The sequence below is a fragment of the Fundulus heteroclitus genome, chromosome 6, assembly GCF_011125445.2.
Source record: "Fundulus heteroclitus isolate FHET01 chromosome 6, MU-UCD_Fhet_4.1, whole genome shotgun sequence".
In the NCBI taxonomy this organism is placed as follows: Eukaryota; Metazoa; Chordata; class Actinopteri; order Cyprinodontiformes; family Fundulidae; genus Fundulus; species Fundulus heteroclitus.
This window is the reverse complement of record NC_046366.1, coordinates 25,969,479-25,987,319: the sequence shown is the minus strand read 5'-3', so window position 1 is coordinate 25,987,319 and position 17,841 is coordinate 25,969,479. Positions and strand designations below refer to the sequence as shown.

The following is a 17,841-nucleotide window of genomic DNA, read 5'->3' as shown; positions in this document are numbered from 1 at the left end:
CCTGGCCATCTGGTGACAAATTTGCTCCTCGGGAAAGTTTGGATGAGGACTTTCCTGAATGCTAATTTTTTCACCTAAGAGGATATTATTGCCACGTGAATGCACAATTTAGACAATACATGTATAAACACCTGTGCAGTGTAATGACAGTAAACCAAACATGTATGCCGTCTGGGAGGTTTTTATTACTGTCGGCGCTCTATCTGCGCTTCTCAGGTTTACACATCTGCATTCCTCCTTTATGTCCATGCAATTTTTAGGGTCAAAGTTTCTTTACAAGGGGAACTATAAACATGCGTAGAAATTACTTGGATGCAATGTTTGGTTGGATACTTTATTTCAAGTTGGAGGCAGTCAAGCAATGTAGAGCCGTAATATATCGGGCCAGTTGGATGGACATTACTGGCAACGCCGGCCGTATTTGATTAGTGGCTGAGATGCTAAAGCTCACAGAGGCTGGTGGAAGCATGTTTTAAACAGTACAGATAGAGAAGGAGTTCAGAAGATGAAGGTTAATTGTAATTGATATAGTCATGGCAAATTTCAGCAATATTATCCTTGCGTATTTTTTATGTAACCATTTTTTTTTTTTACATTTTTAATGAGAACATTGATTATAAATGAGTACCCTCCACACTTAGAGATGGATAAAAAGCCTTAAAACAAATTAATCTCTCATTGCAGTAGCAAACTCTTCCTGAACAAAAGGAAAAAAGAAAAATGCACCCTTTGATTTGAGTCGTCGTATTCTGTGGGGCGTGGAAATAAAATCCCAGGTTGAGGAATAATGACAAAATCACAAGTGCCACACCAGCTGGCTCCCCTGTGGCTAATACAAAATACACCTCACAGGGTTTTCTATAAGGTTTAGATCTGGAAACCGTGATGGTCATAGGAGAGGGCAGCTGAAGTTTGATGTTGCTGAATATTTTACACACATAACAAAGATTGTCTTGATAAATTTTTCTTTGGCAGTCAGAGCGTGAGCAACATCCAATATTGATTTTACAGCATTAAAGGGTAACTCTTCCCCAGTTCAACTTATTTTTTGCCAATAAACTGTTAACATGGTTGCCTTATAGGTCTGTCCACAGATCCTGGTCATTATTTTGAAAGAATTGTGACTATTTGATGAATTTGTGTCTAAAAACCGTCAGTGTGGCGCCCTTCCTAGGGTGATCTTGCATTGAATTTCGAATTAACATGGCTTTTGGTTAACCTGACGTAATACTGATGTAGTGACGTCAGTAGCTCTGTCGCTGACTTAAAAAAACACAGCTTCCTCCATCTTGTGCCTCCTTAGTGAGCGTTGTTGCACTTTTCAAACCGACTAGAAACAAATCTACCAACTTTTTATGCGTTATTGGCAAATTTACGTGAAAGCAACCAACCGTTCTGCCATTAGTGTCTCGAGGCAGACGGGAAGGGTCTACTGTGAGGCCGCGGTGAAGTTGGTTTTAGGTTGGATATTCATGCTCTGCCAGCAGACATAGCTGGCAGACCCAGATTAGCCTCCCTGTGTCGGCTCGAACAGGAGGCAGACGCCACTGAAGCCACAGAGCGCGAATACCCAAACTTAAGCCAACTTCACCTATAACTAACTCCCCTCCCGCTCCCGCGTATCCCCGCCCACTTTGATGCCGTTTTTCAAATTTGCCTGGAGGCGTAAATATGCTTTTACATGGGGGTGAGTTACACTTTAAGTTGTATTTAAAATACTGTTGAGATGGACCAGAAAGTGTTGTACTCAAACTTAGGTTGTAATTCAGTCTCAAAGCCCTGTTTAACAGTACCATCAATCCAATGATATGCAAACCTTAGAATAGAAAATGTGTTATTATGCTAAATTATGTTTAATGTTGCTAATCTGCATCATGCTAAATCCCTTGTGAACAAATGGCAGGATATAGGCTTCTCAGTCAGGCGTTGCCTGTTTGGCCTTGGTGTTCTTATTACCGCCACCTGCTGGACTGGAGGTGAAGAGAAGTTTTCTTCATGACTTCTTCAGATATCATGAGGCTGAATTCAATTCATTTCTGTGGCCTTTTTAGAGGATGGGAAACAGCACACAAATTACCCTGGATTCCTTTTACCTAGAAAAAAATATATATATGGCCAAAAAAATCATGTCTAACTTATAACCCAGAGAATGTAACTTCATTGAATTAAATTTTCTTACACGCTTCGATCAGCTTAAATATTTATTAGAGATTTTTATCTTAACAATCGAATGTTAACTGGGGATTTCCTCTGCAAGACTAATATTCCAATAAAAGATTTGTTTGTTTCAAGGCTTTATACACAGGGATGCTATTAACGTCTATCACTACTGTAGCAAAAAACATTTGTGAATTGATCAGAGAAAAAACAAATACAATTGTTTTTCAGTTAAGTAGGTATTACCTACTTAGCTTGACAATCATTTTGTCAAATACAACCGTTCTAGCATTAAAAAAAAGCTTTTAGAAAACTATTACAAACATTATTATTGCTGGAGATCACATTCTGTTATGCAGGACTTTTCATCCTGTCTTATTTCATTAACAGCTGGAAAAAAGTGTGATCGCATTCTATTTGGTGTATCTGATTTAAATGTAAAGAACATGTTAAAAATGCAAATCTCGCTATAGATCCGCACGCACAGATGAAATTTGAAAGTCAAATGAGGAGGCATCAGCGTGGTCAGGTGTTTTCAGCTCAACAACAAAGGTCACATCGACAAGACAAGTGTAACCCGGGCCTTTGTCACACGGTGACAAAGAGGAGCCACTTGTGCATCACACTTGCCGTTCCGTTATTGTCAGAGATGTAGTGGAACTCAGTGCGGAGATCCAAGGGATCTGAAGATCTTTCTGCTGGGGGAAACAGCTCTTGAAGTTCTATTGGGGCAAAGTGCGTCAAGAGATGGCGGGGGGGGAAATGGGATCAGCCGCGCAGCTCAGAGCAGAGACATCAAAAATACCAAGCTAGTCGCTTCTATGGCCACTGCAGCAGGCAAAGTTGAAACCACGCTGCACCTCTCCGGTTTGAGACCGTGATGGCACGCCGTGTTTACTGGGGAGCAAGGACCAGTCCGTGACTTTGTGCATGGATTTGACCTCCTGGCTGAAATATTCCACTTCAGGCTGGGGGAGAGGGTCCTTCAGTGTGACCAAACGTGGTGGCCCAGTTAATGCCACACTGGTGTGTCAGACAGCTGGGAGCCTTAATGGAACACGGTACCTAGGAATGTAGATCCATTCGCCATGCCATTTCTGAACACCCTTATGGGCCTGGCTCTTAACGAAGAAATAAGAACTGTCAAGTCAGATAAAATCGTAAATGTATATGGGACCTCCAGGAAACCTCTAAAATGCTATCATAGGGTTAGGATTACACTATTTGTGACATTAGTGGCATACTAGGTTTAAACACTAAAGTATCAATTCCTCTTGAAATTAATCACATTTTGTTATGCTTTAGCCACTAAATTTAAAATGTTTCTTAGGGTGTGTGTGGGGGGATTTAATGTGATATAGCATCATAAAGTCGTTCACAACCTTGAAGTAGGAAGCAAAAAGCCATTTTTTTAACAAATAAAAACAAGAAAAGTTTGATTTGCTTTTAATTTTCAGCTGCCTTTTCTATGATCCTCTAAATAAATCCCTAATTGACATTTAAATGTAATTAAAAATGAATTTAACCTGTATAAATCCAGCTGTTCTGTGAAGGCCTCAGAGATTTGCTAGAGAACATTACTGATCAAACAGCGTCACGAAGACCAAGGAACATGACAGACAGGCCAGGGAGAAAGTTGTGGAAAAGTTTAAATCAGACATTGGGGTATAAAACTAAATCCTAAACTGGGAACCGTTCAGTCAATCATCTGAAGTTGGAAAGAGTGGGACAGCTTTAATCTTACAGAGATGGTCATACACCTTAACTAATAGACCAGGCAAGAAGAGTGTTCATTCCCAAAGCTGTCAAGAGGCCTGGGTTATCTCTGGAGGAGCCGTAGAAATCCACAGCTCAGGTGGTAGAATCTGTTGATGGATTATTGGTGCACTCGCAAATCTGGTCTTTATGGAAGTTACAAGAAGAAACCGATCGTCATATGGGATCCCGTTGAAACTTTAACACACTTTATGAAGTGAATACAGCAAACATGGTGGATGGTCTCCTGATCTGATGAGACCACAAACTATTTGGCGGCCATGCAAAACACAGTGGGGTGGAAAACTAGCACATCCCCATGGTGTTACACAGTGGTAACAACTTATGCTTAATCATTATCCACTACTTTGTGCTGGCCGCATAAATCTCATTAAGCATATTAAAGTTTTGGACTGTAACTTTACAGAATGTGCCAAAATAGTGTTTTAATGATTTTGCATGGAACAATATTTATTATATAAGTTTTTCCCTTACTGAGCACTGATTGGTTCAGAGAAAAGTTTTACTTTTTGGCCTACGTACAAAATATATGTGTTGTAAACTGACGTCATGTTTTCCTGAACACACCGTCCCCATGATGAAGCATGGTAGAGGAAGCATCATGCTGTGGGATTCTTTGTTTTGTTTTTTTTCCCAGCAGGGACAGAGAAGCTGGTCAGAATTGGAGCTAAAAAGAAAGGGCAATTCAGGATGAAACAAACTTGATAGATACTGTGAAAGATGTGACTTTTTAGGAGTTTCATCCTAATAAACAACCAGTGATGCAACACAATCTGGAAAATGGAAGAGTGTGAAAAGTTTATTAAGGCACAATGGAAGCCAATTAAGGCCTGTGACACAGTTTTTCCCTTTTTGTTTCTGAGCTTTACTTATAAAGCGTTTAAAGTAGTTGTTGTGAACTCCACGTCTCCCTGAAGTTAAAGGGAAACAGAGGCATCCCGGGTAAAGTAATTTAACAAATATAATAAAACAACATGGGTTTTTTTTTCAACTTATGCTTTAGATGTAGAACAAAAGAAAAGTGTTGCCGTCCTTTTAATTTCTGTTTTGCACCGTCGTTTGATCGCCTTCCCCACATGAACGACTGTCTGGTGTTTAACGTGAGGCTGTTGGCTCGATTCGGCTGCGAGCGTCCCAGAAGTCCTGCAGAGCTTTGACATCATGCTGAAGGCAAAGATATAAGTCAGACAATTATTTTCAAGATTTGTTTTCATCTTACAAAACTCTTGCGTACTTTGTTTAGAGATCTTCAAAAATGACTGAAAGTTAGTTTGTACGTAGTCATCCATAACAAATGAAACCTTTATTATTAAGTATATGTGGTATACCAAAAGATTTTCCTCCTTTTTCTGTTTGGCTTTCTTCATGATTTGGCTCTGCACTTTAACACTAGATTGCCTGCTAAAAAAAAAAAAAAAAAAAAAACTGGCAGAGGTAAAAGCAACGATTTTTGGACATTCATATAATTGCGCTCTCTCCCTGGAGCACTTAAGCTGAGATATTTTTCAGTACGAGCTGTCTCATTTAGACATTAAATCATATTTTGACGAAACAGACCAATACTCTGAACTCAGTCCAACTTGTGTGTCAAACGCCAGAAATCTCAGCGATAAGCAATAGAAGGTGTAGCTCTTACAAATGAAGCTAAATTGGAACATAGGGAAACGACTGCCTTTCTTCTCCATTAGCACTCAGATTAATCCGCTCATTTGTTCTCTGTAAATTTATGAAGCACTATAATAAGAAGTTTTATGTTGAATATTTCATTGCCTTAATTATTTTGGGATGGCGTTTTAGTCAGTGGAAGTCCATTTGTTTCTCCCTGATTTGAATGGATAATGAAGAGTAAAACACGGAGGTTTCATTAAAAACTGTGCGATGGGTTTAGATCGCTGCTGAATTTTTGGAAGTCGGAAATTTAGTTTACACAAAAGTGTTACTAAACAGCTAATTTATAATCCCAAAGTTGACACTGTTGCTGTAAAAAAAAAAAAAAAGTTCTTTTTTGCCGTTTTTTTTTTTTTATCCCTTTCCACCTTCAGCTTGAATCATTGATGCCGGAGACTAATTTTAATACAAAACGCCAACATATATTTTCTGTCTGGAAGCTATAGAGTGATGATGTTGCCTTTGTTTTGGTCAACAGTGGGCCCTTATCTTTCCCTGTCAGTCAAGCCATTGTTAAAAGAGAAGACACCCCGCAAATGCAAAATGGCACAAGTGATGGATTACTCTTTCATTTGACAGCCTTTTCATCTGTTGAAAGGGTGTGTGTGTGTGTGTGTGTGTGTGTGTGTGTGTGTGTGTGTGTGTGTGTGTGTGGTGCAGACGGGAGGGGGTGCTCATGCATGTTATGTATCAGTTTGGCTAAACTAGAGCCTTTTATGCGCAATTTTAGCTTTTCAGGAGCGTTAGGAGAAAATGCGTAGTGTTGACTTAACCAAGATCTAAATCTCAAAAGTCCCTTAGGCATGTTTTGACTTTAAAAGAACTTGGCGGTCGTGGGTGGGTAATATCATCAAAGGCAAATCTTTTGGAAAATGCTTTATTTCAAATCTACTGTTTGAAATCCTATAAAAAAAAGATGGAAACTATGCAGAATAATTTGTGCGTCTAATGCGTTTCGACACAAACCCACAACACTGAGTGCACGAGAAAAGTGACACTTTTCCCTTTATCCAGTCAAGCTACCCATTTTCCTGAGTGCTACTGTAACACCTTTTCGTCTTTTCATCTGAAGTAGAAATGTATTGAGGAAAAGCATCTGGAAGCTTGTCCTGTCAGAGACAAAGTGTAGCCTCCCCTGGTTATGAGAGACTACTCTGTGGGGCTTTTATTAGAAACCTCTCGCAGAAAGCTTTTTAGATTTGTCATCGTTGCCCCCATACATGCTGCACTTGCTCCATATGGGCAACTGAAAGTACACTTTTCATGCACCATGCTTCCTATGCTTATTTAGATTATCACTGTATATCAACGTTCCATACGGAATGAGCATTATATAATTGCCCTTTAAAGACACACACAACACAAACCCCAAATTGCTGTCTGCTAAATTTATCACAGCACATGTATTTAGATGAAAATGTGATGAACAGACGTCACTGTCTGGTCCATGCAGTCAGACAAAGAATACGTCAGCCACAGGCCATCAGCACTCTCAATCAGAGGAAGGCATGTGTGTTTTGTTGCTTATTGTGTTCTAAGCAAAAATAAATAGATTAAGCTTCTAGATAATGTACTCTACACCAAATTAATGTAAGGATGGGTGGTAAAACTGGCATGCAGGGAGTTTAAGTTGATTCTTTTAAATCAGTAGTGCGTAGGCCCCAGGCCAGTATGGGAACCCAACACCTTGTTCCAAGCTAACAGTGCTACCCACTGTTTAATTTGTTCATAAAGAGCAACTTAATCCCAAATCAGTTTTTTTGCAGATGGGACGTCAGGGTACTATCTTTGTTACTGTGCAAAGCTTGACATTTTCGTGTTATTGTTTAATTCAGCAATATTTGGCCTAAACTGCCCTAGTGCTGACCGCTATGGGTTGAAATGTGGATACTGCAGTTGAATTTTCTTATTCTGTAAAGTGGTACAGTTTAGTACATGTCTATGTCACAGATGCTGTAGAACCATTTCAGTCAGATAACCAGTTTTGTCAACCCTGGTCCTTAAAACACACTCGCCTGCATTATTGAAGTCTTTCCCCGGTTCACCACACCTCATTTGAATTAATAGTTGATTAACAGGCTTTTGCTGAGCTACAATAATCTGAATCAGATGTAATAGAGCAGGGAGACCTCTAATACATGCAGGACACTTTGCCACAAGGACCAAGGCTGGAAAACACTTCCATAGAATAATGCAGCACTGCTCGTCCTGAACATGTTGCTGTGCACTGCCACTCAGCTGACTGAAAGAAGGAGCAATCATAGAACTATTTGTTGCTTTTCCATTTTAATAGCTTTTAGATTGTATTCCTCTTTTGTTAATATTGTTGCATTATTATTCAAGGCTGTTAATCTCATCTCATACCCGAGGATTACATCCCTCCTATAGCACAAAAATGTTTACATAGTTAGGTAAAATATAAAATATTTACCTTGCTTAACCATTGCTCCAAAAAAGGCTTTTTTGTATTTAATAGACCACCTGATATATGCAATAAATTATCACTACCTATTTTTTTCACCAACAATAACCATAGAAATTTGGAGGTATCGTGGAAAGGCCTCACATCTTTGCGGTTCTGTTGACCACGGGCTGTGAAATGTAACACTACCAAACAGCTGCTAGCAGTATACCACGGAGTTGCTCCGACTTTTGAGCCTCCCTTCTGAGAACAAAACGGGCTGCTTTGGCTAGAGCTCTCATTCCTCCTACACGGAAGGTGAGACATCATGAGATATCCTAGTCTTGTAACCTTTTAACATACTTGAAGGAGTCTGATGAATGGAATTTTTTTGTGTGTCTGCCAGCGCCGAGATATCTTTTTGAAAAATGCTCTTGACTGTAATCTCAGCGGGATGATCATTGATCAAGAAGACAAATAGTGGACTGAAAATTAAACCGGTGGGAGTCATACACAAGTAGGGAGAGGAGTATGAGGAAGTGGATGACATTAAAGGTCACCTACTAAAGCACATCTGAATACGTGGAGGATATTTCCTTATCGATTGCCTGCTTCCCCTTGAACTTGGAGAGATGTATTGAGTTCCTTTTCTTGCTTGCGGGTCCTGACCTTGTTATATACCTTTGAGCGTCTTGTTGCTAAGGCAGTCAATTTTGCTCCCAAAGAGCGCTGTGCAAAGTTTAGGCACTCCATGTGAAGACATATAAATGATACCGTGGCACTAGGGCTCATTATTGCCTCTCGCAAACATTACCGCCTCCCATATTCCATATTTCACCTCAAAGCAAATTCTCTGAGCCACCTGCTTCTCTGCTTCCTCTGCCATTCCCAAACCCACCCCTTCACAGCATCACTGAGTGTAGTATAGAAAGGAAGAGTGTCACTGGAGAAACTCATAGGGTGCCCCCACCCCTCCCTGAGGGCAGGGAGGGGGCACGCTGTTGTAAAGTGCTTCGATGTTGCTTCATTTCCCCATTTTAATTGGGCTATCTAAATGCATCCTCGGTTTGTCAATACCCGCCGGGGTCCCAGATAAAAATGATTTGTCTCGTGCATTCTGTGGCATGCGCTGCTGTTCCCCTTCGAGAGCGTGCCCTGCCAGTTGACGGCAACAGAGTGTAATGGAGAACACTCATTGTTTTTGATTTTCAATGAGAATGAGGAATAGAGGTCCCTTTCTCTATCGCTTCAACCTATGTTGTTTTGGTAGGGGGGAACACTTAGAGAGGTACCAAGACTTTAAAGGCCAATTTTACGACTAAATGTTTTTTTTTTTAATGTAATTTATTAAAAAAATTCCATTACAGGAATCTAAAAATATGTAAAGTAAAACGTTGAGCAAAAGATGACCCGAAATGCAGATAAAATTAGCTTCAAAAGCGTATTACATTTGGGACATCAAACTCTGGCATTAATACATAGCACAGTGAACATTCAAAACAAAAGTAGTAATGGCTCCGATTTTAGTTAATAAAATAAAGACTCTTGTTGTGAATGATCCCTTGAAAAAGGAGGAAGCCAGAAGAAATGTTTATAAGCAGTAGCTTGAAGAGCTAACAAACTGACATTATACCCAAGAATTTAAAAGTGCCCTGTGGCAATCATGAATGCTTGCAACAAAAGCTGTAATTGAAAAAGATTTGCTTCCTTTCAGGTAAGGATTTTAAATTTCTAACCATAGCCGTCAGTTCTCATATTTTTCCCCATCAACTGTCAGCAGAGTAACTACTTACTTTAATGAGCTATGCTCTGCTTATGCAAGTCTCACTTTTCTCCACATAATCAGTTCATGGTTTACTCTTGAAGGTTGAATTTTTGGGGATACCATATGTCGTGCAACATAAACTCTGACTCTGCTACACATTTTCCCCAAAACAACGAGTCATCTGGTAAAAGAAAAGTCGTTTCTGTCTATCAGGGCGATAGCATCCTATATGTGGTGGATAGGAGGCAAGTTAAACTACAAATATGTGATCCGACAGCAGCTGCAGTCAAACACTTTCTCCTTCATTTGGCTAAGACACAGACAAATTCGTTCCAGCTGTAGGGAAAACCCCAGAAGTCATGTTTTGGTGGTAGATTTATTCAATGTGAATCTAAGCTCTAAAACGGCCTGCCAGCAGGTCTATAAAGCTTGGAACTCCACACTACCACAGACATTTTGAATTGAGAAAGCTTCCTGGATGGGATGCGAACCGTCTTCAGCTTCAGAGTTGAAGTTCAGTTGTTTTATTTTTTAACCTTTTCTGGATTGATCATGACCTGGATGTCTGAGAATATTCACGACATATTGATATCAGCAGATGTTTTGTACTGAATGAGAAGACATAAAAGTAAAAACTGGAAAGCATTTTCCTACCTGGAAAAGTTTATACTCAAATATAACCGCTTCTGGTTCAGTGATCTGGCTGTTGACTCCCTGTTCTAGCTATATTTCTCTAGTACATGCCCCTCAGCTTTCAGTAATTTCTCCTCTTAAATCCATTCATAACCCTGGGGCCAAAGCTGTTCCCTCCATTTTCCACTCCGTCCTCTTTACCTGTTTACTTTCACTGAGCTCATACATGCTTTTTTTTTTTTTTACCTCAGTGTTTTTTTACCTTGTTACAAAGGTGCTCAGTCCATCCTTTTTCTCTGCTCCCAATAAGCACTCACGCATAGATTTAACCTATTTCCATTGAAAAGGTCTCTTTTTGTCAACATAGCAGCCATAGGCAGTAAACAGGCTTCAAGATGGTGCCAGTACAGATGCTAGGTCACACCATATTTTAAAGATTTTATGCTTTTTTTATTCAGAAACTGTGTTTTGAAATTATTTTTACTTTTAATATTCTTTGATTTTCTGTCTCTGAAATATGAGATTTGGCCTTTAAATTCACATACTCCACATAGGCTGATACATACAGCATCTTTACAGGCCAGTACTCTTGTCTGCTCCCTCTGAAGGTCAGAACAATTCAATCACTATCTTATCTGTGTTTTTATGTGCTCTTTTTTCCCATGTCCTTTGTATTTTTTATACCTCCTGTCACTTTGTACCATCACCCACCCCCCCTCAATGCAGGAGCAAGTGTTATCAACAGACAGTCCTGGGAAGAAAAAAAAAGAAAAATCACAGCCACAATCGTGTCCTTGGCAAACGTTGAGCAAAAGTACAATGTTCAGATTTCTTTTGCAAAAGAATAGCTACAGTTTTGCATCCTTGAAGACCATTTCATATTTAACTAGCTCCTTTCTGCAGATTCTGCATGTTTTAATGTGAATTAATGATTTCTGGTTCGGTCTCCTTGCGTCGAGAAAATTACATATGATTAGATATAATTAGATATTTACTCATGCTCGCTGCTTGGCCTGAACTATCCTTGTAACCCATTTCATTCTGCATCTCGGAGTGAGGTTAAATGTTATGCTAACAATTTGCAAATATGCCTTACCCATATTTGTAAGTTCCACTGTGGTCCGTCCATGCTATATAAAACCCACCGGTTTCAGCATGGAAGCGAAACAGCCAACAACACCAGTAGCAGTATCCAACCCTCAGTACCTTGCAAATTGCCTGGGAATGTTAAACTAACAGGTGCTGCCCAGCTGTGCTTCTGGACATGATGACATAGTGCTAGTCTAAAGAGCCCATCAGCAGCAGCACACTGACTTTCACAGCTCAGTGTTTATGACACGGGTCAGCATTTTTTCACTGGCACGCAGCCAGTATTGTGTTTGACGACGTCTCTGGGGAATGAGAAAGTTATGCACAACTGTTTGCATTCTTTTCAAGGGATTAACAGAACCGCATTGCTTTAGATAACGCATCAGATTTATAGATGCCCTGACTTGCAAAAGTATTCCTACAGCTTGAACAAATGTAAGTGTACTGTATTAGGATGCATTGTGGTAGTGCATAAATTGTGAAGTGTAAGGAAAATTAGACATAGTTTTAAAAAAAAATTCTTTCACAAAAATCTCAAAAGTGTTTTCCTTTCAGTGCAATAGCAGCAATAGGTCATTCCATTCATTTCCATTCTTTTTTAGCAAAATAGCTCAAGCTCATTTGGAGTAGAGTTAGGATTAATGAGCAGTTTTCAAGACTTGCACAGATTTTCAATTGGATTTAGCTCTGAACTTTGACTACGCCATTCTAATACATGAACATTCTTTGATCTAAACCATTCCATTAGCTTTGGTTGGGCGTTTACGGTTTTTGTCCCTATTGGAAAGGGAGGAATGTTGGTCATTTTGCCCCTTCTCCATTTGGCACCTTTGCTGTTTGGGTCGATATAGTTTAGTGTCGGACCATATGTCAATTTGAAGCCACCTTAATTCATAACTACCTAGCGGATGTTTTGTACCTGTATTAAGTACGATATGTAGGTACCATAAGCCTTCCTAAATATACCTTTAGCCTAATATTTACAAAAATATCACCAGGATTTGCATTTAATTTTTTTTTAATATACTTCAATTATGGCTATATAATCATTCATAATTTGTGTCTTAAGTGCACAAATATAAATATTACTTTTTATTCCTTTCTTTGATTCACAAATATCTCCTTAATTCTGCAAAAGAGCCCACCCAGAAACAGAAATACTTGCTGTTGTAAGTTGTTTAAATTCAATTCAGTTTTTTTAACATAGTACTCATTCACAACAAATGTCTTCTCAAGACACTTTACAAAGCAAACAGAACCGATTTATAAACAGAATTATCCAGATAATTTAACATAACTTATTTCAAATATATTTCATTCTGATCCTAGCTATAAAGCACTGCAATCAAGTGCAGTTTATGATTCCAACTGTAATGACAAAATGTGGAAATGTTCAAGGGCACCGCATGACTTATAGATGACAGTCGGCGGCTACCTTCCGAAAATGGAGCCCAGTTTATTTATTTGCGACGCGGGCATCTTTCATTCAAACTCTGCTAAACCGTCAGCGAGAGACTTGTTTCCCTACCCCGAAGCATAACCTTGTTAAGTGTTTCTGCAGACCTGCTGTGGACAGGTAAATTGATAAAACCCAGGGCCAGCGTGATTCATGCCATCTTGCAGCAGGCAGCACACGGTACCTTACGCGATGACTGCAGCTACCGCAGAAGAAAGAGCTGAGTTTTGGTAGTTTGATTCATGCATGCTTTAACCCTCGGGCCACACAACAAGCTTTGCACATCCTCTCCAAAAAAAGAATAAAGTTAAAGCAGGAAAAAAAAAATAAGAGATGCCTCACACATACAAGACTGCTTTGCAATTCTTAAGTGGGGTTTGGTTGTAAATAGAGGCTGGCTGCTGAGATTTAAAAGGTTGTCAACTTTCCTTAAATCTGACGAAACAAAGTGGGGGGATGGGTGGTTGTTGCAATGTTATAAATTCTCCATCTTGGTAAAGGGGGGGCATTTCCAACTCTATTCAAGCTCTTGAGGGAGGGGGTAGGGCCCCCGTCGAAGCATTTAAACTGCTTGAACTATCAAACCTCCCTTTGGGCAGCAGTTTGAAACTTTCATTGACGGCTAAAACTCAAGATCCATCTGTGTGCTTTTACTTTTACATCGCAGCCAAATGGGATTACACTCAAAATGAAATGGCTTACGTCGTGCTGCTAATACATTTTACCTCCCACTCTGAGGTTCGGCTTGTTCCGGCGATTTTAATTTCAGATTCATGTGACATTTGATTTGGCACAAACAGTTTACACCCACAAATATACTACTTTCTCCCTCTTCTTATGTGTGTGTGTGGGTGGACTCATTATCCTCCAGAAGATTTCCCCTCAAACTCTTGCGAGCTTGTAATAAAATAAGATGTTTACAGGCTGTCCAGATTGGCTGTTCTTTCTCCTGCAGATAGTTATGGAGTGGATTTTGACAAGTTTCTGTTCACTGTGCATACACAGTTATGTGAATATTTGTTGCAGCACATACACCTTTAAAAACTATTCTATATTTGTTGCACTTGAAATAGCATTACTTTTTAATAAAATAACAGAGTTTCAAGGAGCCATAAATCTGAGACTTTATTTAGGGCAGAAAGGTGCTGTCTTTTCTAGTGTTGCAAAGGCTTTTCCATTCACAGATCCAGAGAGCCCAACACAACCACACTGTCTCCTAGGCATGAACTGGTTACCAGTATAAAGATGTACGGAGAAGTTGCAGCTTTAAAACTGCTAAAAAAAACTGCTAAAATATTGCTTCCTATTGTCTCTAGAGTTGAAAGTCCTTTTTATTTAGAGGCCAGATAAGGTGTTGGAGGGACTGGAGTCTCCGCATAGGGGGCAGTGTACTGCAAAGCTAAAACCTATGGCTCCATCCGAACACCTTTATAGAGCAAGCTCTCTTTAGCCAAAGCGGAAGTGCTTCAGCAGTCCCCATAATAGTAAGGAAGGAGGTAGAAGAAATAGCCTGAATGCTTTCCCCGCAGCTAGTTTTGCCTAGGAACCCTGCGACATCCCTTACTGGCGTGAAGAAGTCTTACGGTATGCCACAATCCATTGCGTGACATGATGTATCAGCACAGCCCCCTCATGGAAACCAACAAAAATGTCCGGAGAGAAAAGAGCGCACACTTTGTAGTTCATTTTTGGAATGCTGTGGCCCGGATCTGACTCTCATCATCCATGTATGTTTGCGTCACGTAATGACGTCGGGGTTAAAGGCTGTCCGAATTTGGCACAGCAGTCTGAAGCTCCTTTCCTCCCCACAATAGCGTTCTTACTGTTGACTCCGTTGAAGGTCAAGGGGCTAGGAGCAGGAGCTGGAGGCTGTTAAGGGTGCTCAGATGGAGCCTCTGTCCGCCAGTTCAACATTGAATGGCGTTGTGTCTCTGCGTTTGGAGGGGAATTGGTGTAAATCAGCTGAACTCCAAGCGCTCTTTCTCTTTTGCACCTCAACATATTGGAGCAGCTGAAAGCATCTGGACCAACTATAATGTTTATAAAGGTCGGTTTATGCTCTTACTTCTACGTTTCAATATCGAGGTGGAGACAGGAAATGCTGTGCGGTAACGGCAGCTGGAAATAAACGATCAGTGAATTTGTCCGGTTTTACATTGATTAGATTGATTAGATTGTAAACAGTCAATCACAACACCAAACTAAGCTCCTCTCTGATAGCATTTTCTCTCCACTGCATGGCCAAGTCTGCAACAATAGTCACACTTCATTATTAGTCGCTGACTGTGATGCGGCGGACCCTAAAACTCCGTTCTGTCATGTAAACTCACACAGACAAAATTTTAGTTTTTAGAAATCGCTGATTTGTCCAGAGTTTTCAGAAATATGTTTTAGTGATGTAAGACTATGGCGATGAAAGGCCAAAACGGATAAAAATGTATAATTTTCCCCAGATATCTGGCTATGCGTGGATTTTCAAAAGGCTGTCAACATTTCAAAATCCAGTGTATTTCACCACAGAAAGAGGTTATAAGCTCAAAAGATCAGGCTTGATGCACAAAGTTTAGCTTTTTACTCTCGCTCTCTCACAGCCTTAATAAACCACAGACATGTCTTGATGTGTATAAAAAAGCAGTTTCCCTTTAAAGAAGCCACAGTGCTTGAGCACGGTGCATTCAAACTCATCAAATTAGTTTTTAGTTCAAACATAGATGATATCTGTCAGATAACAGTTTAGATTTTGTGAAGGATGGTAGGTAGAAGGCCCCTAAATGCAATTCTACGACTTTGGTTATCAACCAAGAGAAATGTAAAAGCCAGAATAGATTAAATAAGGCTGCTCTCAGAGGAGGGTTTTTATATTCAGAAATCTTATTCTAAATGTCTGTTGTTATGCTAATGTACTGAAATTGGTACCATTTTTGTAGCTAATGTGAAATGTAGCAGTCAAGATCAATGCATTACTTAAACTGGCATTTATTCACTCCGTCTTTTCACACCAGGTAATGTGGATAATGAATGTTGTTTTATTATAAAGGCAACACTATGTTATGCATTGCTCCATCTAAAAATATTTATCACAGTCCAGGCTTGCAGTGTCAGCAGTGTCACAGATTTATATAACAAACATCATTATGTGGAGGGTGAAACACAGTTGAAGCATTGCTGGATGAGTAACATCGCACAAAGTATTATTGGGGATAAATGAGCAAAACTCCCCCCGAGGTCCCGAGTCTTTGTGATCTATTAAGGCGCACTCGTCTCGGATGGTGAGTCTCGGGAGCGCCGGGGAGTTTTGGTGGCGTGGGGGGGGGGGAGAATTGTTGTGCTGACATCCTCTCTCGGTGAAATCCCTTGTCCTTGTAGGACGGGAGAGAAAAACAGCACCAGGGGCTGACTTGGCTGTTCCTCTGAGCTCCGTCATAAATCCGACTGAACATTTCTGAACATCTGTTGTGGATGATTAGCTCCATGGCTAGCGGAGTTTGACCAAAGGGAATGGGAAACAGTGTGTTTGTGAAAATTATGTATGTGTGTACTCGAAGCCTTGCAGATTTAAGAATGGGGATTTTGCATACTTATCCTCCCGTACCATTATTTTTCCCACCTCCCCCCCACCCCTCGTACGATAAAGAAAGAAGGGCAAATTATTTTTGAAGCTGCTTTATTATCCAACAAACATATAAGTGGACATATATTAGCACAGTCTCCTGGGGATGTTTGTATATTTCAAGGTTACGCTTTGTTAGTCCCCTAAGTTTCAGCAGCTTAACGAATTGGAAATGCATCCTGGAATTTCATTTAAAACCAACAGCGGATACTTTTTTATTGTTTATTATTATGGCTAACCCAATGAGAAAACCATCCTTGAAAGGTGAAGAAAATTGTATGAAATTCTGCCCAATAACCACTTAAATACTACTATATTTAGTGAGTGTTTATTTTGTTTATGTCAAAATCTCTGAATCAAAACCAACAAATACAATTCTGTCAAAAACTACTTGTTCCCTTACACATTTCTTGTTTAGCCCTCTTCAAATTTACTTTTCACATCATCAAATACATTATGATTTTAGACTAAAATACCCAGAGTAAATTTAAAACTCAATTTCAAATTAAAATTTAATTTACCAAGCACAAAATCTATCCAAAATAACCTAATTACTTTCAGTTCGGTAGGTGAATTACTCCAAGCGTTCTTCAACAACTCATCCAGGAGTTCACAGACAAACCCTAGAACAACATCTGAAACACTGCAGGCCTCACTCACCTCGGTTAAAAGTCGATCTTCAATGGTAAGAAAGAGACTTAAAGAATGGCATAAATCCTTGAGTAAAGAGATAAAAACAAACACTACTGACCAAACAGAACAGGGAGGCCCGGCTCACATTTGCCCCAAAAAAAAAAAAAAAACCCTATCTTGATAATCCACAATACTTTGAGAAAAAATTTATAACCTGTATTGTATTTTTTATTCTTTTGGAGATGTGTGCAATGTTACCTCCAATATAAAAGAAACACAGCATTTCAGGAAATAGATCATACCAGCAGTCAAGCATGGGAGTGGCAGTGTGTCTGCATTTGCTTTGCTGCTTCACCACCAGGACAACTTGCATAATTGATGATATCTTAAAATCTGCTCTCTAAAAATCCTGAAGGAAATTGTCCAGCCATCTGTTTGTACATTAAATTCAAACGCTCTTCGGTTAGGCAATGCAATGATCTGAGGCACACTAACCACCAAGTCCAACTCTGAATGGCTAAAAAACCCAAAAAAAAAACCTTCCTAGATTTTACGGTGGCTTAGTCAAATGCCCTATTCTGATCAGGGTTAGTTTTAGCTAGGGACCACATGCGATATGTAACAATTGCAGAGGGGGGGGGGGGGGGGGAGAT

The 17,841-nt window shown here is 39.8% G+C and overlaps 1 protein-coding gene across 21 annotated transcripts in view; it reads left to right on the top strand.

The window, feature by feature from the left end:
* Nucleotides 1–17,841, top strand: part of LOC105931007 (protein tyrosine phosphatase receptor type F) — a 280,629-nt gene that overhangs the window by 58,381 nt on the left and 204,407 nt on the right. The gene's annotated exons all lie outside the window — the stretch shown is intronic.